Source organism: Heloderma suspectum, chromosome 5 (assembly GCF_057233095.1).
Source record: "Heloderma suspectum isolate Gila_16-S chromosome 5, 16-S_ref, whole genome shotgun sequence".
NCBI lineage: Eukaryota > Metazoa > Chordata > Lepidosauria > Squamata > Helodermatidae > Heloderma > Heloderma suspectum.
In genome coordinates this window covers 205027844-205049862 of record NC_139462.1, presented here as the reverse complement: position 1 = coordinate 205049862, position 22019 = coordinate 205027844, and the positions used below count along the sequence as shown (strand labels likewise).

Sequence of the window (22019 nt, the reverse complement as noted above, 5' to 3'; positions counted from 1 at the left end):
GAAATACCCTCTGCTCTTCCCCAGTAGTATATTGGACACCTTCCGACCTGAGGGGCTCATCTTCCAGCGTCATATCTTTTAGCCTTGTGATATGTTCCATGGGGTTTTCTTGGCAAGAATACTGGAGTGGGTTGCCATTTCCTTCTCCAGTGGACCACATTTTGTCAGAACTCTCTGCCATGACCTGTCCATCTTGGGTGGCCCTGCATGGCATAGCTTATGGCTTCACTGAGTTACGCAAGCCCCTTCCCCACAACAAGGCATTGATCCATGAAGGGGTTGTTGATGGTACTATATAAGTAATAATTACAGGGCTGAGCCATGGTAAACCTTGCCTCACAACACTTGACAAATTTGCACTTGGTGGTGTTAAGCTGAGTGGAGATGAGACAGTGGCGATCAAGAGCTCATGGGTATCTTCTGTTCTTTTTCCATCCTCCCCCCCCCCTTTTTTCACACATGCTATAGACATTAATGCCTATAGATAGGCTTGTGAGACCCTTGTTTTCCAATGTGGGAAGAGCCCCTTGGACGGATGCTAAGGACTGGACAACAGACATGAAAGGGGGAAATGGTACCTGAAAGGAGATGTTATGTCAAAGTTGTCGATGTGTAACGAATGGATAGGGAATCATGTGGGGATGGGGAATCTCTGTAGATCAACTTCATGATACACATTTTGTGAGGGCAACTTAAGGAACCCTTCCACAGGATGTTTTGTAAGAATTTATACCAATTGAATCCCTGCTTTGAATGTTTGGCTATGAATTGGTGCAGGAGGGGAAAGTGCGAGGGCTGAAGGGGGGAACACCATTGGGGAGAAAATATATTCATGGAGGATAAGGCTATCAATGGCTACTACTCACAATGGCTATATATTACTTGCCTCCAACATCAGAGGCAGTATACCAGTTGTGGAGGAACACTCATGTGCTACTTGTAGGCTTCCCATAGGCAGCTGGCTGGGCACTGTGTGAAGAGAACATTGGTCTTTGATTTGATCCCGGATGGCTCCTTTTACATCCTTAAAATTATGTTTATTTAAGTAACATACTGGCAGTTGTAGGAGAATCTGAAATAGGTTCAGGCTAGGGAAAGGGGAGTGCTTTGGTGCCTCAAAGACAGGGATGTGTATGCAGTTGCAAAGCCAAGGGTTGCCAGAGGATTTCCAAGTAGGCTAGCCAGCTTTCTTGGAATAGCCAGCCAGTGATATGGCAGCACAAGCGTTGCTTCAGCAGCAGCTAGTAGACAGGACTGGCTCCAGTGTTGAGGAGCCCTCAACAAACTGTCATTCATTTTCCCCTTCTTAAAATGGCCAGCTGCCCCCCTAGGTTTCACAAAGGGCCCTGTGAGGCTTCCATTGGTTGTCCTCATTCCTGGTGGCAATGTTTTTGTTTCCACACAGTGATCTGGAAGTTGAGTTGACTGCCAGGTTGAAGTGTGGAAAATAACATGATTGCCACCACCATTTTATCATTCCACTCCCCACCCCCTGATAATTTTTTTAAAAAAGAGGGCCTGGGTTAGGCATCTGGATCAGGTGTCTGCTAGGGGGTCTGCTGGGACCCTGTCAGCTGCCTCATGGTGGTGCCGGACACTTTGGGATAGCATTTGGTCGTTGGTAGCAGGTGGACAAAAATTTGTAACTTTTATTAGATTTTTAAAAATAAATTAATATTTTAAAATAATTTTTACAAAATTGATATTTAAAATTATTGTAATCACCTTGTTTTAAATAAATCCAGCCTGCAAGAAGGTGAGCAACCCAAAATATGGTGTATACCATGATTTGCTCTTTTGCCTTTGGAACAAAACTATGTGAGTGTGACATTTGAATTGAATTACTGATATCTCTTTGGGGGTAGGGGGGTTTCTTATGGAACAACACGGCTACCTTCTATTTTTGTGATCTAGTTTTGTTACTGTTACTAATGAGAGCTAAATAAACCATGTTGACATTCACAGCCTTCATGTCGCTGTAATGATAACATGTAAATATTGTAAAAATCTAGAATGCTAATGGGAAGGATGTGAATGGAAGACAAGATTAGTAGGTAGAGTTAACAGGAAATAAAATGATTCCTGACAGGGGTATTATATGTGGAGGCCAAGCCTACCTTTGTTTAAATATCTGAATTTTTAGAACACTTATTCTGTTAGTTCACTACACGGCCTGCAGAGAAGTATAGCCCATATTTTGTCATACGAAACATCATACTCTGGAATGTTGAACTGACTTGGTTTTCACACTTGTCACAGTTAAATCCTGTGTGTGTGTGTGTGTGTGTGTGTGTATACACACAGCATAGTTTGGCTTATGCCAATTTTCACTTGCTACCACTTATCATGTTCTGTTCTTTCTTTGGCTGTGGTCTGCAAAGAGTAAGTCAAATAGGTCCACAATGGAATTAAGCAGGCAGCCTAGTTCCAGCCTAGTTTTGAGCTTTAAAAAGCTCCTTATCAAAAGAACATTAAGCTCAGAGAAAAATGGTCTTATTCAAGAAATTGGCTCTGTAGTTCCTGAAAAGAGTTTTCTCTTGACCCCTGAATTGTAAAATTTAGATAGTAAGCAACAGGAGGGAGTGCAGTGAGATGGAATATTAATGAAAACCTGAAGCTTTCTTCCTGCGAAAGATAATTTAGGCATCAAATATGTAGAGCTTTCAAATATTATCCAAGTCTTCACACTAGAACTCCCAACATGTGAATTAATTTAGTTACAAAATTGAAAATTACTATGATTGTATTGCAGAAGCATCATTGAGCATTACATGGTTAGTGGGAGATACGTGTTTCATGAAGTGCTTGTTGCTCCATGTTGGGCTGACATTTAGAACAGTATGAAGATAATTTTATAGCTCATTGATATTCTGCTTCATGTTGATAGCTGTAGCATGGCAATTAACAGAACCATGATCATTGGTCAGTGTTATACAACATATATAAGTCCTCTGCAACTTACATAAGTTTTATTTCAATTTCTGTCTTAGACCTGTAACCAGATCACTTTTTCAACTTTTTTGTTGAACATAGAGATGTGAAGGCCTAGAAAACTGAAAAAATTGGAAAAGCCCATTTTTCCTGTCTCCCCCCCACCCCCGGACAAAAACATCCCTAGGAAACATCCCCCATCCTTTCATTTTTCTGGGGTTTCCGCCCTGTTTTTTCTGTTTTGTTTTTTTCCCTTTTGGGCCATTCTTGTTGGACTCAAAATCTCTGTTCTCTTGTATGTCACATTTTTGCTTAAATAGATATTTTGTTCTCTGATTTGTATGGATTTTAACAGGATAAATTACTCATGGTGTGCCTTTATGATGATAAGCTACCAGGAAGTTCTATTATAACCTGTGTTGGTTCCTGTTAATTTTTAACTTGGAAATTAAGGATGCAATCCTATGCATGTTTAGACAGAAAAAAGTCCTACAACTCCCAGCATTCCCAAGCAAGCATTGGGTACTCAACGCAGCACCCACGGGCACCTCCATGGTGCCCACAAAACTCTCCCCTCCCTGCCCCCTTCCAAACATTGTTTGAAGAAAAGCCTTGGAAAATGTTAGGGCAGTCTTCTTTCTGTCTCTTTCTAACCTCTAGCCTCACTCTCTCTCTCTTCTGCCCATTTGCCTTGCTATTTCCCCTTCCATCACAGCCTCTAGCATCACTGTTTCTCTCCTCTGGCCCTCTTTAGCTCACTTTTGACTAGCCAGGCCTCCATGGCAGCCATTATGCGAATAGCCACATCTTCCATGGGAGCCATTTTGTGGTAGTGCCCACAACAGTTTCTCAAATTCCCAAATGTACCCACAGGTCCAAAAAGGTTGGGGACCCCTGCCCTAAGGCATTGCTCTTTAATCTGACCTAAATACTCTGGGAGTTGCTGCTCTCATTTACTCCTGCTTTGAATACATAATTCACCAGATCACAGTAGCCAATTTACCCTGTGCCAATGATTGTCTTAATGTTGACTACTCTGTCAGAAAGTAAGAGATACAATTGATGACCATGATAGAACGGGACTTCCCTTCCCCCTACTCCAGCACCCTACACACTCTGAAAAGACAAGAGGGTCAAGGGACCATCCTGAACAGTATAGGATGAAGGTATGAAGGGCTTCAGTGGGCAGGGCAAAATTGGGTAGAGGCCAGTTTAGATACAGGGATAATAAAATAACTTTGATATTGCTAATCTGTAAATGACTGAACTTCAAACAAAGGTACTGAAGTTTTTAAAATATGATTCAGGTCTGCTTTGTACATTGATATTTTGATCTGTTTACACTTTTGGAAATACAGGCTGACTTATAAAAGCTTTTTTGTAAGAATTGGGGCCATTTCATGTACAATGGAGGCACACCTGAGCATGCCTCTGTGTTCCCACTCATCAAGGAGATAAAGCCAATTGTGTCTCCCTGTCAGGTGTACCTTTATAATTTGTGTCTTTGTGAACACATTTGTCAAATTTACACTTTGCTATTTTTACAGCTTCCACTTAAAGTACCTTGAACATGTAACTAAGGGTGCAATCCTGTGTCCACTAGGCAGCGGCTAGAGGGCCATAGGATTTTTCAGTTTCTGGGAACTGAGCTCAGAGTAAGGGCTCAGAGCTCAATTCCCAGAAAACCGACTCCCTGCCCCTCCCTGGCTGCCTCATAGGTGATGTGGTTCATTCCCAGCTCCATGCTCATAAGAGCAGCGCAGAACAGCTTAAAAGGGGGCAGGGTGGGGAGGGGACTGCAGAAGCACCATTACGACACTTCCTATGCACTGTCTGGCCTTCCCCCCACTCTGACGCAGTCCAGTTAGCCAAAATCGGCTGTCTAGCCACAAATGCAGGGCCGCCAGAGCATGGAGGAGAAGTTCCCCTCCGTGCTCCACCTGCCCTACATTGCATAGTCAGCCGCCTCTGAGTTCAGAGGCAGCTAACTATCCCCATAGCATTGAACCCTAAAAAAATGTGTGGAGTGGCTCTGAGAAGCAAACTTTTAAGAGTAATATAATTTGTTTCTCCATTCTATTGAGTGTTCTAATTGGGGCATACCCCCAAAGACTTCATCCTTGAAAGCTAGAAAGCTTTTTGAATTATTAGCACTCTCTTTGTCGGCCCTTCCCCTGGGAAGGGAGCTTGGGGGTGGGGGTGGACATGGCTATTTGAAAGAGCTCAGTGTTCCTTCCAGCAGTAGTGTCCAACCCAGCAGCTACCCTCCCCTCTGGCCTTTTCCTTCGTGTCCAGAGTGCGTGGGCTGGCAATTATCTTTGCACTGGGGAGCCACTAATTTGATTGTAGAAGCAACACAGGGAAAGGCTTATTCAACTTGTTCCTGTCATTCTGTTTCCCTCATCTAAAATCTATTAGGAGGACAGAGTTAGACACAGATGGAGGAAATGGCATTCAGGGGCAAGGGTTAAATGCTGCTTCCCTAATTTATTTTAGGGACCATATTTATATGGCCGCCCATCACTATATGTTCTCTGGAATGGGAGGAATACGGCTCACCTAGATGGCTGCTTTGAAATAAAGAAAAAGGTGTTTGAAGAACATTAATCTCCTTCAAGGTAGTTTTGCCCTCGCTTGGCAGAGCTGTTACATCTCTACTGCTATCTGACTATCTTCCTACCTCTTTCCTTGCTTGCTATGCTCAGTGTTAATTAAATCTGATAAAATTGCATTTTCCATCAAAGGAGACGGGCTGTGGCAACCACCTGCTGCATCTGGTGAGCACCTACCTCGCTCATTTGCCTGCCTTCCTGCCGTCTCCCGGTCTCTTTGCAAGCAGAGTCGTTTCCACCTGTAGCTCCAAGGGGTGTGGCACAGCAAGAGGCTACTTAGCTGCAGAAGCCCAAGGCAGTGGCTGAAGGGCATCGCCTGTTTCGTGCTAGTGGGGTCAAGCGTAGTATATACATGATTTAAGGATGGAGGGGCAATGTGTCTACTCGCCACTTTGCGAGGCCCATGTTCGTTGGACTGTTTTTTTCTTAGTTAGCATCCAGTTATTAGAGGAAGGAAACACTATAAAAGGCTGTACCCTGGCAGACGGTAGCAGGAGAGAAAATGAGATCTGCCTGCCTATCTATCTGACTGAGGGGAAGCAGTGCACCCACCTGTGGTCCCAATGTTTGTTACTGACCCTCCTGTTTGCTCACTAGAGATAACTACTTAATTAAATACCATTTCCTACAGAGCCAGAAAACAGTCTCTTTACTGGGTGGGTGGGTGTGCCTGCCAATGAAGGTGGGTGTAGAGGTTTTGTTTACTTGGGCCTTCTAGTAATTTGTATCATTTGTAACTCATTTTAATATTACAATCTAATTTTAGAATTTCAGTGAGTTTATTTTAAGATTTATAGTAATCTTTCCCCTTTGGGACTTATTTCATTTAATATGCTATATTTTATGTTTCATATCTCATTTTATCACTGTTTTTGTCAATTTTATAGCATACTATTAATACTCCTTAATAGAGTATTCATAGATACTTCAAAGAATTATATTAATTGATCTTTTGCCCGGGGGCTTATCTTATTTTATATGCTATATCTTATATTCTGAATCTTAATTTATCACTGTCTTTGGCAAAAAAATAATTGGAGGGCATGGTGAGATGGTTCTTACTAGAGTGGAGCATGGGCAGCTAGGTTTAACTCTGGTGATGGAAGATGTGGTGACTTATGTCAAGGCACAAGATCAGTCTAGGATTACTGATGTTTTTTGTTAAAAATGAAGCTGACCAGCGAGGGGTTCCAGATAAGGAAGCTCTCGATTGGTCCATGGGTCCTTACTGTTTAATGCAGAATATGGTTATGGGGGAGGCTGGCGATAGTCTGGCCCAGGAAATAGCCTTTGTGGAGAGTTCTACAGGAGCAGAAGACCAAGCACTTTTCTTTAGTGCTTTGCCTGACTCTCCACACAGTAAAGACAATGAACTACCTAGCTCCCCTCTAAAAATTTCAGAGAAGTTAATGAGTAATAATTTACCCTCATTTTCTCCTTCACATTATAAGAAGTTATCTCCAACCAAAGAAATCAAGGATGTATACTCCTCCCCCTTTTTAACAAATCATCTTAGTAATAAGCATGACCTGATAAGACAACTGTATACTCTTTGGGTAGAGGGATATAGCCTTGATAAGGAATTTTCTGGCAGAGTGTAAGGAGTTGTTAACAATGTTAACAGACACTGTGTTAGGTAATATAAAGGCCAAGGGGAAAACTTCCAACGTCTCTTTCATAAATGAGATCAGGCCAAAGACCCAACCTGACCTGTCAGACAAAGCCACTGAAGATTCTCCGCTTCAGGCATTACCTAAAACTAAGAAAGGGAAAGGTATAAATGGCTAAAGAGATAAAAAGATTGTAAAAAGATCTAACCCCCCCCCAAAAAATATCAAAAGTTCAGCTTATCTAAAGAAAGTACCACCATTTAACTTTTAAGAGGCCCTTCAAATTATTAGATGAGAAGGAAAAACTGGAAGAAGTGTCGGATCCAGAACAAGATGCTAGAGACGAAAGGAAGTAAATCGCCAAATCCTATGGTAAATATATCTGAACAAAATACAAATGTGGGAATAGATGAGAACCAGGACCTATGGACCAGAGGTGACATTCCAGTCAAGGCAACTTCGGTTCCTATTGAAGATACTAGACAGGATATTGTACGAGATCCCGCCCCCCAACAAACCTTGGCAATTACAGCTAATGCAATATAATCTGGTATTTATAAGTTATCCAAAACCAATAGGCCAGCTGTCCCAAGCAAACCGCAACCTACATGTCATGAAATTTATTTTATCCTTCACATCTATCCCTTTAACAGCAGAAGATATCATAAAGGTCGAATACCTCTTTTATAATTACATCTCAGCCTGAGCAGTCATAACCTTTGCACGAAGAAATGTAGTGGCTGAAATATGTAGTGCCAGAAATCTACTGGGAAGGAAGGGTATAGGAATTAATAGGCATTTTATAAATACCTCCCCAGTTCTATCCCTGGGACCTTCAAGAGTTAGGATTCAGAAGTTTTCAAATACTGCATTTATCGACCCGCTGGTTGGCATTCTGGTGGAGTTGAATCCTGTATCGGAACTTAAAACAGCCTCCTTAGACCAACTATCTAAGAATATCCCAGTCAAGGGTAATTTGCAAAGCACCACCAGTACGGGGACCTTTATAAATAATAGAGATATATTCCATGGTAACCTATCTATGGAAGAGGTTGGATTGATAGTTTCTCCAGCCTTTCTCTCAGAGCTCAGCGATATATCTTGTGGAGACTTTCATCTCTTTTAGAGATTTTGTTGACCAAGTCCAAGCAGGCTATAGAGCTTCAGCCAGGCAAAACTGGCTTAGAAATTTTTAAGTTTCAGGATGGAGAAAAGGCTTGTTCTGATTTGCATAGGCAGGATGCACTTTCAGCAGATCCCCTAAACACAGTCACCCCTGTGAAGGATGTAAATGTTAGGGGAGAAAACGTCTACACTCAAATCTATGCATTTGCAAAGATAGAGGGAGGATCAAAGGACCTAGTAAAACAGCAACCTCCAGTCAAAGGCTCTAGTATCTGCATACAGCAAGACACAGCTTGCAAAAAGACTGAACCCCGACCTCACAGATTGGTACAGGTAGGAGTGGAGGTTCATTCTGCTTTTAACAAGTGTGGAATACTCAAGGAAGTCCAGCAGGAAAGTGGTGCGACTAAGTCCTGCCCCAATTATAGGGAGTTGGATGGCAGGAAATGAGATACCTAGATAAGGAAGAGTTAGGAGCAAATGACAAGCCTCAGCTAATCAAGATCTGATGCAACAGAAGGGCCTTTCTTTTTTAGTGTGCAACATTGCAGGCTGAAATACCCACAAATATGATAGAGAATTTCTAAAATTATTTCAAGAGCATGATGTTATCTGTATACAGGAGATGTGGATAACTGACTCAGAAAAAGATCTATCTAGAAGGTTATACAACTTGGATGCTCCCTGCAAAAAAGCTCTCCTCTAGGGGCTACCCAGCTGGCAGTGTTACTATTCTATAAAACCAAAAATGGAGGCTTGATACTGAACGGATTAAGGTGGAAGTTGCTCCATCCCTATTAATAGTAAGATTGCGGTCAGGAAATAGTTCACCTTAATCATAATTGCCATCTATATCCCCCCTCATAGTATGAGAGCCTCCCCCAGTATGTTATGGATTAAATTGGAGTTAGCCCTTGATTACTTAGAAAATGAATTCCCAGTTCCTATTATTATATTGGTGGGAGATTTCAACACCAGAATTGGTGGAAACAAAAATAACTTAGCAGGTCATCTAATTATTGAGGAAGAGGAATTATTAACTGTCTTCCCACAGATTCTGATAGATTAGAAAATAAACATAGCAGGTTATACATTTTTGGAATTCCTGTTCACAAGGAATTATTTAATATTAAGTGGGTCCTATCCTAAAGACACCCCAGGAAACTTTACCTATTTATCAATAAGGGGACAAAGTATAATTGATTATGTGTGTGTTCCCATGGATAAGATTAGGAACTTTATCAATTTTGAGGTTAGTTCTATGGGCCATTGTGATCACCAGCCTCTGAGGTTTAAGGTTTTTTTAGAGAGGATGGAAGTTCTCAGATTTTTGCTCATGAAGAGTATCAGGTCGGAGGTGAATTAGTTGGCCAAAGGAAGGTTAAATGGAATAATCTCATAATGGATACAGTTAATAGTACCCTTTTATCAGAGCAGATATTATCCATTCGGATAACATATTGCAACTAGATGTTAATTCAGCAAATATATTACATCTGTATCAGCACATAATGAGAAACCTAATGCTGTATTTGACCAGGAGCAATTATGGAGTGCTTCCTGCTCAATCTCAAAAAGGCTGGTTTGACCTGAACTGTAGAAAGGCTCTATCAGTAGTAAGACGATATGCTAGGGAACTGAAACCTGACTACTTCCCTCAAACAATAAAGATATTTGTAGATATGAAAAAAGAATATAGGGAGCTAATTAGAAATAAGAAAATGATACTCCAAACACACCTCTGGCATAGCTTATACACAGCCATAAAGATGAAAGACATGACAGCCTTTTGGAAGATTGTAAACAGCAGTGTAAATAGCGATAATCTTATTGTAAACCCTCAAATACCAAAGACTGGTTGGGAGAAACATTTTAGTGCCCTATTTAGTGCCCTATTTAATGCCCATACCCTGCAATTACATCTGCCTTTGAGTTCCACTCTTGGCACTACAGATCCATGGCCCCTGTATCTCATAAAGAGAGTCATTAATTAATACATTGGCAGTCAAAAAAGCACCAGGAGAAGATTACATTCCAGCAGACATCAAATAGTGGCTGCCTATTTTGGCCAAATTGTTTGACCGTATTAATCTAACTGGTGACCTCCCAAAGGGCCGGAACACTTCTGTAGTAATTCTGATCTTTAAAAAGGGGGATCATAAGCCCCCCTCAAACTGTAGGCCAGTTAGTCGTATAGATATTGCAGCCAAATTATATGCGAGACATCTGCTGAACAAACTGGAATATTAGGTTACTATGAATGATAGTCTTATAGAAGAACAAGCTGGGTTCTGAGCTGGTTATTCAACAATGGATCATTGTTTTGTATTAAACCATTTGGTTAATAAGTATGTAACCCAGTGAAAGTTAAAATTGTATGTGGCATTTGTTGATTTTCAAGCAGCCTTTGACTTTATTAATAGGAACAGGTTATGGGCTAAACTGGCAGAGTTAAACATGGATCGATGCCTCTTGATCTTACTACAGTTGTTACATGAAAATTCAAATATTCAGGTAAGGTTTCCCCTTGTTGGACATGTGTCAGGCAACACTGCAGTATCGCAAGGTGTTAAACAGGGATGTGTCCTGGCTCCCCTTTAATTTATTTGCAAATGATGTAGCTTGTGATTTGAGTGGTGACCCATTTTTTCTGGTAAAAGTAGAAGAAATGAAGCTGTCTTTTCTCCTCTGTGCTGATGATCTGATCCTCATCTCGCATACTCAAATTGGTCTGCATAGATTACTATCAGCAATGGCTGAACATTCCCCCAAAGATCTATTATCTATTAATTACGGGAAAACTAAAGTTATGGTCTTTGGACATAGATCCCCAATACATAAGTGGAGAATAAATTCCCAGCCTATTGAGCAAGTATCCCCCTATCGCTATTTGGGTGTTCTGTTTTTCATCCTCATGAGGCTGGGTGCCCATTTTAAGTCTCTGAAATTAAAGATAAACCAGCAATTAAATGGACTACTAAAGTTTTGGTGCACAAGGGGTGGTTATCAAAACTATCCAATTCTAACCTTGCTGAAATCAAAACTAGTCTCTCAATATGCATATGGAGGAGAGCTATGGGGTTTAGAAATCCCTCATGACATAGAATTGTTTCAAAACAAACTGTTGTGGACTATTCTTGGTGTATCAAGGAGTATTCCTGCTTCATTTCTACACTTGGAAACCGGTGTAATGCCAGATAAAACTAATAATATTAGAGCCTGTAATTATTGGCTCAAGATTTTTTCTCACTTCCAACCAGATTAATCAAATTGTGTTTTAGAGCACATGAGAGCTAATCCATCAAGTACAGTATCTTGGTTTCAAAGATTAAGTTCCCAAATATATTCTTCTTCTTGGTCTCTGTGGATCATACATATGGGACCTGCACGGAGCTTCGTTTGGGAACATTCTCTAGCTGAGGAAAAAAAATCTTTTGGCAGGAACCCTCCCCTACCATCCACTGCGCATATCCTAGCAGGTTTCCACCCATTCCCTCAGCTCTCTTTCGACCACCTTGTTGGGACTTCTCCATTTTTTCCGCTTTCACTGAGGGTAGTTAAGAGTTTCCTTCTTCCCCTTTTCTCCTTCTTTTGTCTTCTTTCTACACTAAAAAAAGTTACGTTTTTGTGTGTGTATTTTTCACGATTATTGATCTGTTTGGTTACGCATGGCTGTTAAGGCCCCTTTTCGAAAGTTCATTCAGTGCAGCGGTAAACTACCCCCCACTGACAGGCACTGTCTTTGTTTTGCGTGGGGGAGTCTCACGCTTTGGAGACCTGCCAACAGTGTATGAATTTCACCAAACAAACTAAACATCACCAAGAGGACTGCTTAAAAGCGATCCTGTGGAAGAAGGCTTTGGAAGCCGTTGACTCAATGCATTCAGTTACTTCTGTCTCTCAACCTTAGGCAATGGCAGAGACAATTCAGTTTTCTTCTGTGGAGCAGGCCAAGTCTTCGACTCTAACCACGCGTCGAACTGATCCGCCCATTCCAGGTAGATCCTTAACAATGTCTACAGCTAAGAAACTCTCTAAGGAGGCGAAGGTGCCAAAGGCACCTAAATCATTGAGTGAGGTTCCTAGAAAGAACAAGAAAGACCATGATACAGGGCTTTCTCCTTCTCAAACTGCAGAGCAACACCAAATTGCGATCCTATTGCCTCCACCACTCTTGGGCTCTCCAATACCAAGAGCTCCATGGATTTCATTGTTGGCACCAAGGGTATGCCTGAGCAACTACACATGGCATCAACATTGGAAGGTGCAATCAGAGAAGTGTCACCACCGATAGCGCCCCGCATCCTGCCTCCTCAAATTCAGCTGTCTCCTCCCCTGTTACCGAGGGAGCGTTTATATAGGGGCACCTCTCCAGATTGCTTCCGTTCTGAGATGTCATGTATGCGCTACCATGACCAATATGAGAGAGATGTTGGCTACAGATCCCGCTCACCAATGAGTGACTGGGACAGGTATGGTGACTGGTCCGTTCCGCACAGAATGCACTGTCGATATGATGACTGGAGTTACCATGATGTTGATGATCGTACTAGATATTTAGGAGCAACATCTCCTTGGTACTATTCGGCACCCTCAGCAGCAGTTTCGAGGCTGCCACAAGAGGACCCTTTCTTACTGCCTCCACTGGTCCCAGGACACTCGGCTTCACTGAGAGGACATACAAAGTCTACAATAATACAGTTGGCGCCACTAATTTCCGATGCCATGGGATCAATTCAGTCTCATCCACTCCCACCCCTGCCTAGTCCTGCACCTAGGGAGAAAGAAAAGATCAGGATCAAGGGTAGCCTCATCCCTGCAGTCCATTGAAGACTGTCTTTCAGACTCGCCATTGGTATCCACGGTACAGCCTTGCGTCTCCTCACCAGACGATGCTGTGGGAACGTGTGAAGGGGTTTCGCCTTCTGAGGATTTTTACCACTTCACAGAACAAATACTATAGATGGCACAGTCATTAGGAATTGAGACCCAACAACCGGCTGAGAAGTTGCAAGGCCCTTGTAATCTTTGATGTAGTGTACATGGAGGCTGTGACTCTAGTTTTTATTCCTTTTCTCCCTACACTGCTCCAGACCATTAAGGAGTCCTGGAAAGCCCCTTCTTCAATGGCCCCTACATCGAAATATTTAGAATCTATAAGATTGGAGAGAAGGATGCTGGTTTTCTGTTCACACATCAGTGCCCAAATTCTATTATTGTAGAATCATTGCGGGGCAAATTGCAAAAAAAAATTAATGCCTCGCTGGCCAACCAGGAGGATCACAGGCTGGAGTTAATTGGGCAGGAGGATTTATTCCTTGTCTGCACTTGACCTACATGTGGCTAACTATCAGGCAACAATGTCAAGATATCGGCTTTTCTTGTGGGAAAAGATTGGATCCTTGTGTGACTATCTCCCAGAGGACCAGAAGGAACTTACACATCTTTTTCAGGCTGAAGCAGTAAAGTTGCCATGGCAACAAATCAACACCACTTGTCACCAAGCTGACTATGATGCAAAGGCGATGGTGGGAGGGAGCAGCAGCCCTTCACAGGCATGCTTGGCTCCAGTTTGCTGGCTTAACACCAGAGGCACGATCACGGATAGAAGATCTTCCTTTTGATGGTGAAGACCTCTTTAACTCTAAGACTGACGAGGCAATGGATGCCATTCAAAAGGCAAAGAACACTGCAAAGAAGATAGGTATTCCCCAGCAATACCAGCAGCAACCACACAGGCAGAGGAGATGGTTCAGGCAACAACAGTTCCATCAACCTTGTCAGTACCAGGATAGGACTTCCCAGTTTTATGAGCAACAGCCTCAAGAAAGCAGCTTCCTTCCAACCGTTTTCGCCAACAACGCTCCAAGGAGGACAACTCCTTTAAGCGACAGCTTTGACTTAGCCCTAGATTGCATGCCTCTAGGCACTATTAATCCCATTTCTGGTTCTCTCCTGTGTCGTTTTCTACCGAATTGGATGGCTATAACATCAGACAAATGGGTCCTTGACATCATCCAGTTTGGATACCGTATAGAGTTCGAAGTCCTCCCTCCTCTTGCTACCACCCGGGTTACGCCACCCTCAGAGCCTCTGTGGCTGGAGACATCTACGTTTCTCGCGAAAGGAGCTATCAAAAGAATTATACCCTACCAAACGAGGGACTTTTTTTCTCCCATTACTTCACGGTACCGAAAAGAGACGGGGGACTTTGTCCCATTCTGGATCTCAGGGGCCTCAACAGGACACGAAGGTTTCAAATGACTACTTTAGCTTTAGTCATCCATCTTCTTCGCCAAGGTGTATAGTTTGCTTCGGTGGACCTCAAGGATGTCTACTTCCACGTTATCATCAGGGAGGATTATCAGAAGTGCCTTCATTTCGTGGTCAGAGATCAAATGTTCCAGTTCACTGTTCTCCCATTCAGTTTGGCGATCGAGCTGAGGGTCTTCACAGAATGTGTGGCAGTGGTGTGCACCTTCATTCGCACTCGGGACATCGACGTCTGGATGACTGGTTAATAGTGGCATCATCGAAACATTTTCTTAAGCAGTTCTATTTGTCAGGAACCTGTTGAAGTAATTGGGGCTAATAATAAACAAGGAAAAGTCCAGGTTGAAACCCATTCAAGTGATCCCCTTCATAGAAGCAGTGTTGGATTCAATGACTGCAAGGGTTTATTTACTAACCTGGGGACAGACGGTGAATGTTGATGGAGTTAGCTCACAAAATTTCTCACTTCTACAGGGCAACAGCTTTTCAAATTCAACGGTTATTGGGACTGATGGCATCCACAGTTTACATTGTAGCTTGGGTGAGGCTCTGCATGAGGTGCCTGCAGAGTTGGTTTCTGAAATCGCTCAGTCCCAATGCCAACACTTGCAGAGTGCATTTGGTAGTGCCGATCCATGTAGCAAGCAGTTTGAATTGGTGGACACAGCCAAACAACCTTGCAACCGGGATACCATTGACACTGATGCCTCCATTTCGAACCTTGGTGACTGATGCATCTCAGCTGGGATGGGGAGCCCATTGCAGTCCCCTACAGATTCAAGGTCTCTGGCAGTCACATGATACAGCACTACGTGTCAACGAACTGGAACTCTTGCAATGAGGAAAGCACTCCAATCTTTCGAGTCCCATCTCTCTCACAGGCACATCCAGGTACTGACAGACAACACTGCCGTGTTGTGGTACTTCAACAAACAGGGAGGAACTCATTTCCTGGGCCTAGTAGACATGACTGTCGAACTTCTCAACTGGGCACTCAAAAGGGGTATTACGCTCACAGCCCTTCACATCCCAGGGAAAAAGAACCATCTGGCAGATTCTCTAAGCAGTATTGATGGACTGTCACACGAGTGGCAGCTGTCTCCTCCCCTCCTCAAGTCTCTATTCCAGAAACGGGGCAGGCCACAGACAGATCTCTTTGCTACCAACAAACAACTTTTGTTACAGAGGAGGCCTGGGCACCAGATCACTAGGGGATGCTTTTCAGGTTCGTTGGTAGGAAGGTCTCTCTTACATTTTTCCTCCATTTCCTTTAATTTCCAAAGTGCTGCAAAAGATTCAGATGGACATCACAGACTGCATCCTAATAACACCATGGTGGCCAAGGCAATCGTAGTTTGCTCCCCTGCTCAATCTGGCGAACAAGAGATACTTGCACCTGCCATCGATACCGATGCTTCTGACCAAGGTTCACAGTCATGTTCGTCATCCAGATCTTGATACCCTGCGCCTAACAGCATGGAGACTTCAATCGAGTTAGCCTGCCTGCCAATGGAGATTCAAACAATGTTGAATGCGGCACTCAAACCGTCTGCTAGATGGGCATATGACAGTAAGTGGAAGAGTTTCTCCACTATTGCAGCTTCTCAGGGCATCGATCCCTACTCTGCATCATTACTGACTATACTTGCTTTTCTCCACAGTCTTCTTCAAAGAGAATTGAAGTTTGCCTCGATTAAGGTCTACTTAGATGCAGTTTCAGTTTTTTATCCTCCTCTGGACGGTTTTACAATGTTTACACATCCAACAGCATGCCAGTTTCTGCAAGGTCTAAGAAATTTAGCTCCTCCAACTCGAGTTTTGTTTTGGAATGAAGTTTGTTCATTGTTTTGAAGATCTTGAGTTCAAAGCCGTTTGAGCCTTTGGTTAAGGTTGATCTCCGACTTCTATCTTGGAAGGTGGAATTTTTAATAGCCATAACTATGTGCATGCTACATGGCTAGCGTATGAACTTGTATGATTGAAGCTCGATGGTCCCATTAAGGCACACTCCACTAGAAGCGTGTCTGCTTCGACAGTGTTCAGCGGGGGAGTGTCGATACCAGACTTATGTCGAGCTGCGACATGGTCGAGGCCATCAACTTTCATCTCACACTACAGACTGGATGTTTGGGCAAGGGAGGATTGCAGTTTTGGCCATGCAGTTCTGTCATCAATCCTCCGATAGTACACGACAATGCCCCTACCCACCTCCAGTAAGTCACCTTGTTAATTGCCCATATGTGTGATGCGCAGAAACCATGAAGGAGGAATGCAGGTTGCTTACGTGTAACTGTAGTTCTTCGAGTGGTCATCTGTTCACACAACCCACCCACCATCCTCACTTCAGTGTCGATGTCACTATTGTGGTCAATGTCGGAGTGAGGTGGTTCCTTCAGTAACGAGGCTATTAGTTGGTCTCAAGGAACTGAGGGAATGGGCAGGAACCTGTAGGGTACATGCAGTGGACGGTGGGGGAGGGTTCCCGCCCCCCCAAATGTTTTCCTCAGCTAGAGAATGTTCCCGAACAAGGCTCCGTGCATGCACAGAGCCCATATGTGTGAATGCACAGATGACCACTCGAAGAACTACAGTTACACGTAAGCAACCTGCATTCAGGGCTTCTCTACCCAGTATTTCACTATCTTAAATACAGCCCACAGTAAAGCAGTTTTTAAGGAGAGGGTTTATAGTCTTTCTATCCCAATGGACCTTTGTGCAGTTTCCAGAAACAGCATAGCACCCTGGGTTGCTAAGACCAAGAATAATTTTGAATGTGAAAGATATTTGATTCTTATTTCTAATGCTCGTCTCAGATTAGCTCTAACACGACTGTGAATGCAGCAGATGAAAACAGCAGTTTTGGAGGGGCGTTTCAATAAAACACCTTATGCCTAAAACATTGCCCTTGTACTGACAAAGTGGAGGACCTGCCTCATTATCTTGTTTTATTCTATCTTTTCCCAGATTCGTTCCAAGTACTTAGATACGTTTTTTGAGAACAAGTCTGTCTGATCTGACTCAAACAGAATAAAATTTTTGTTTACGTGTCATAATAAGACAGTTCTTCTGGCACTGGCCAATTCTGCCTTTGCAGCCCAAAGCTATAGAGTAAATTTTTTTGACTTTGCAAACTGATTAAAAATGTGTAACATATGTTATATCTGATTTTAGTCATTTATTTTTCTTGTATGCTTGTTGTAACCATTGGTTGAAACAACAGCTTTATTGAATTGAATTGAATTTTTCCATCAAAACTTACTAGATTTTCCATGTCACCCCCTCCCCAGCACCATTTCTCCCTTTTTCTTCCTACATAACCTTTTTCTTCATGTCATTTCGTATTGAGCTTTAATTAGGACTGTGTGTGTTCTGTGCTTTTAAAAAATTCTGCCTCCAGACAATCAAAGTTTATGAAGAAAAGCTGAAACCAGTGACCTGCACAAATTATGCAAATGGGAAATGCATAATTTATTTGGCATCATATGCATTTTTTTGCTATTTTGCATAATTCTGGTTTTCTAGTTGTAGTGAGGAATAATTGCACGGCACAGGAGCCCCATTCTAAGCCACTGGAAATCATAATAGGCTACCGTTTTTGACTTCAGAAATCTCATTAGGTTTTACTCACAGTTTTTAAAGCATATCTTCACAACCCTTAAAGCTAGAAGTGTGTGCGCACACATGTGTATAAGCAAAATGAGTAGCAGAAATTTCTGGAACTGGCAGAGATTGTTAGCATGGCCTCAGGAACTGCAAGCCCTGCCCTGGAAGGTTATATAAGATCATTCTATATATTGTTACAGTGTGTTCTGACTGTTTTGTGTTGGGCTAGTCATGTTTGGGGAAGGGAGAGGATGGGCGTGATACTATCTCAGTTGTAATGGGCAAGAGAAGATGTGGTGGTGGAGTAGAGGTGGAACAAGCCAGTGGAAGAGAAGGCAGACGAGGCATCCTGTGACTGATCCTCCTTCTAGTTTACTATCTAGCCAACTGATTCTTGACTGCTCTGGTGGAAATCTAGTTGGTCATAAAGTCCTGCTGCTCAATGCCAGGTCAGTAACTAGTAACAGCTCTTTGATCTACGAGTTATTTTTGGATGAACAAGCTGATCTGGCATGCATGTCAGAAACCTGGATGGGTGGGGTGGGGGTCCACCAAACTTTGGAGTACAGCAGCAGGCAAGATCCAGTGGGTGGAGTGGGGGAGTCGCAGTGAGGTATCATGGAACAATCTTTTTATTGAGGTTCCCTGTTTGGCAAGTTTCAAGATTTGAATGCATGTACCTTTGAGTGTGGCATTGAGACAGGATTGAGATTCTCTTGGTGTAACCCCCCCCCCCACACACACACACACTGTTTAACAGTTTCCTTGCCTGAGTTGATAGAGGTGATCTCAGTGATGGTGTTTCCCCACACTAATTGTGTTGGGTGACTTCAGCATTCATGCTGAGCTCCCGCCCCCTTGATAGAAACTCAGGATTTTATGACTTCTGTGGCAGCCATGGACTTGTGTTGATATCTGGCCCCTCACATGTGGCGGGGCTTTCTCTCAGTCTGGTTTTTGCTGACCAGGATGGAAGTGATTTCTGGGTAGGGGAGTTTGAAAGAATTCTGTTATGGACAGATCACTACCTAACAGGGTTGAGATTTGCTGGGACTCTGAACCTCTGTAGGATAACTTGCCAAGTCAGAATGGTTCAGGAAAGGTCAAAACTGGCATACCAAGTGTAATTCTGCCTTGGTTACATCACATTTAGACTATTGCAATGCACTCTATGTGGGACTACCCCTGAAGAGTGTTCAGAGCCAGTGTGGTGTAGTGGCGAGAGTGTTGGACTAGGAGTCAGGAGACCCAGGCTCTAGTCCCCACTCAGCCATGAAGCTCACTGGGTGACTTTGGGCCAGTCGCAGACTCTCAGCCCAGCCTACCTCACAGGGCTGCTGTTGTGAGGATAAAATGGAGAGGAGGAGGATTATGTACACCGCCTTGGGTTCCTTGAGGAGGAAAAAAGGCGGGATATAAATGTAATAAATAAGAGTGTCTGGAAGCTTCCACTGGTGCAAAATGTGGTAGCTAGGTTGCTAACTAGTGCACACTATTGGGACTGTATTACACCTGTCCTGAAAGACCTGCACAGCTTATCGATTGCTTTCTGGGTGCAGGTCAGGGTGTTGGTTTTAACCTTTAAAGCCCTAAACGGCTTAGGACCTGCCTATCTCATTGACCAGCTGTCTCACTATGGGCCTGTCCAGGTAATAAGATCTACAGGAGAGGGTCTTTTGAGGGCACCATTACCTGCAAAGGTCTGTTTGTCAGGTATGTGTGAAAGTGGTTTCTTCTCTATTGCTCCCAAACCATAGAATGCAACTCCAAACCATGGAATTATGATTGGCCCCCCTCTCAGCTTTTAAAAAGGATGTAAAGACGCATCTTTTCAATTTAGCCCTTTAAAATGTGTAGTTTAATGCTTTTAACATTTTTTAAGGTTCTTGTTTTTATTATATGGTTTTATTGATTTAAAGTACTTTGGCTATTGGGCAGTATAGAAAGAAAATGAATGAATGTATTGCTTTGATGGCTTTTTATCATAAATAAATAATAATTCTCAAGTATTCTTCAGTTAGGTGAAATGCAACATTTAGCTTTTAATTGGAAATGCAAACAGTCTTACAAAGAATGTTATTATTTAAACTGCTAGCTTGAAGTAGGAATCCCTTCAGTTAGGAAAAATGCTTTCAGTTCTCTCAGTGCCTGACTGCAAGGGTTGAGGAATGGCAGAGAGACTCAAGCTCCACTCTCCATTCTCTCAGTCTTGTTTTTAAGTCTGGGTTCTCTGCTTGTTCTGATTGATTAGGTAACTGAACAAACTCCAAAGTCCACAGTTGGGCAGTATCTTTAATAGGACCAACCAAAATGTCACAAAATAGTGAGCAAGCTTTTGAGTTCTCCAGAATGCTCAATCAGGCTGGATAGTATGCAAAAGCAGGAACACAAAAAATGGCTTGATGTTGTAGCTATAAGATCTGCATCTAGATTCAGTCTCAAGATGGAGATTGCTGACAGCTGTGTTAGGCCCAAAGTCTGAATGACTGAACAAGTTACCCATAGATAAGATAACTGAATAGGCATTCTTCTACAGGGGGACTGGCTCACTTCCTTCATCTCCATGCCTTTTGAATTTGAGGTAATCTGTCACAAACAATAATAAAATGTGACACCCTCATTACCATTTCATTCACTCATGCCATAATTACTTTGGTGAATGGCTTTGTTGAAGCCTGAGTTTACACCTGTTCTGAGTTCTTGTGTACATAAGGTTCTAGAGAATAAACAGTGCATTCCAGTCTCAGTCTCTGTAAAGGATCCTATCCAGTCAAAGCAGATTGAAGGCGCTCTGCAGCTCCATGACAGCATTACACTTACTCTTAATCCATGGCAAAAACTTTCTATTTGGATCTATGGTTTCTACAACTGAATTTCTCCCTATCTACAGAGGACCAGTAGTTCACAATTGCCCCCTTCCTCCATGTCCTCCGGTATGTGCAGGGGACTTTGAGAAGTCAGCCTCTGACTTGACATTAGTCTGGGAGACACTCGAAGTGGCAACTAAGTACTGAGAGTCCCTGTCCTTTTTGAGTTCCTGACGGATACAAACTTTGTGCTGGTCTTGCTGCTTCTGTGTGTCGCCTAGTCTGGTGCAAAGTGGTCGACTCCAGTCTGTGCACTAAAAAATCTGGAGGGGTCTCAAGTCACGCTTATTCATAGTACAGTTGTCAGGAAGAGATCATTTTTGGAAATGGCCTTATGTTGAACTGCAGTAACCATACTATATGACCTGAATGGGCTCCTTCATGTTTTTCCTACGTGATTTTCCTTGAAATAGGTCTCACTGAGTGCTTTTTACTGGGCTTTTTGTCTCTGCAAAGAAAGGATGGGCACCAGCCGTAAACAAACCCAATTCAATGATTTGGAAAATAGCTCAATTAGGCTTGACATCATTTAGAAGCTGCCCGATTCACTCTGGGTCTGAATCTTGCTTTGGAAATCGAAAGCTTTCTACCTCCCATTGACTATCATTGAAAAAAAACCCAACAAACAGATATGTTTTTTGTATTTAAGAATATAAGAGCCATGCTGAATCAGACCAGGGGTCCATGTAGTTCAGCATTCTATTCACATAGTGGCCAACCAACTGCCTGTAGGAAAAAGTAGGAAATGAGTACTAATCACACCATCCCACTTGTGTTCCCCAGCAACTGGTGTACATAAGCATATTGCCTCTGATACTGGAGGTAGCATATAGCCATCATGACTTGTAGCTGTTAGTAGCCTTATCCTCCATGAAATAATTGGATGAAACTTGTACTCATATGTCATCTGTGATCCAGGGATTCCAGTTAAATGCTCCACGGAGAACAAGAACCCCTTTCTCTCCTTTCCTTAGTTGCCTTTACCAATTCCTTTTTTA

General features: G+C 42.8%; 1 protein-coding gene across 12 annotated transcripts in view; it reads left to right on the top strand.

Annotated features, from left to right (window-relative positions):
* MPP7 (MAGUK p55 scaffold protein 7) overlaps positions 1 to 22019 on the top strand; it is a 132044-nt gene that overhangs the window by 17623 nt on the left and 92402 nt on the right. The window lies entirely within an intron of this gene.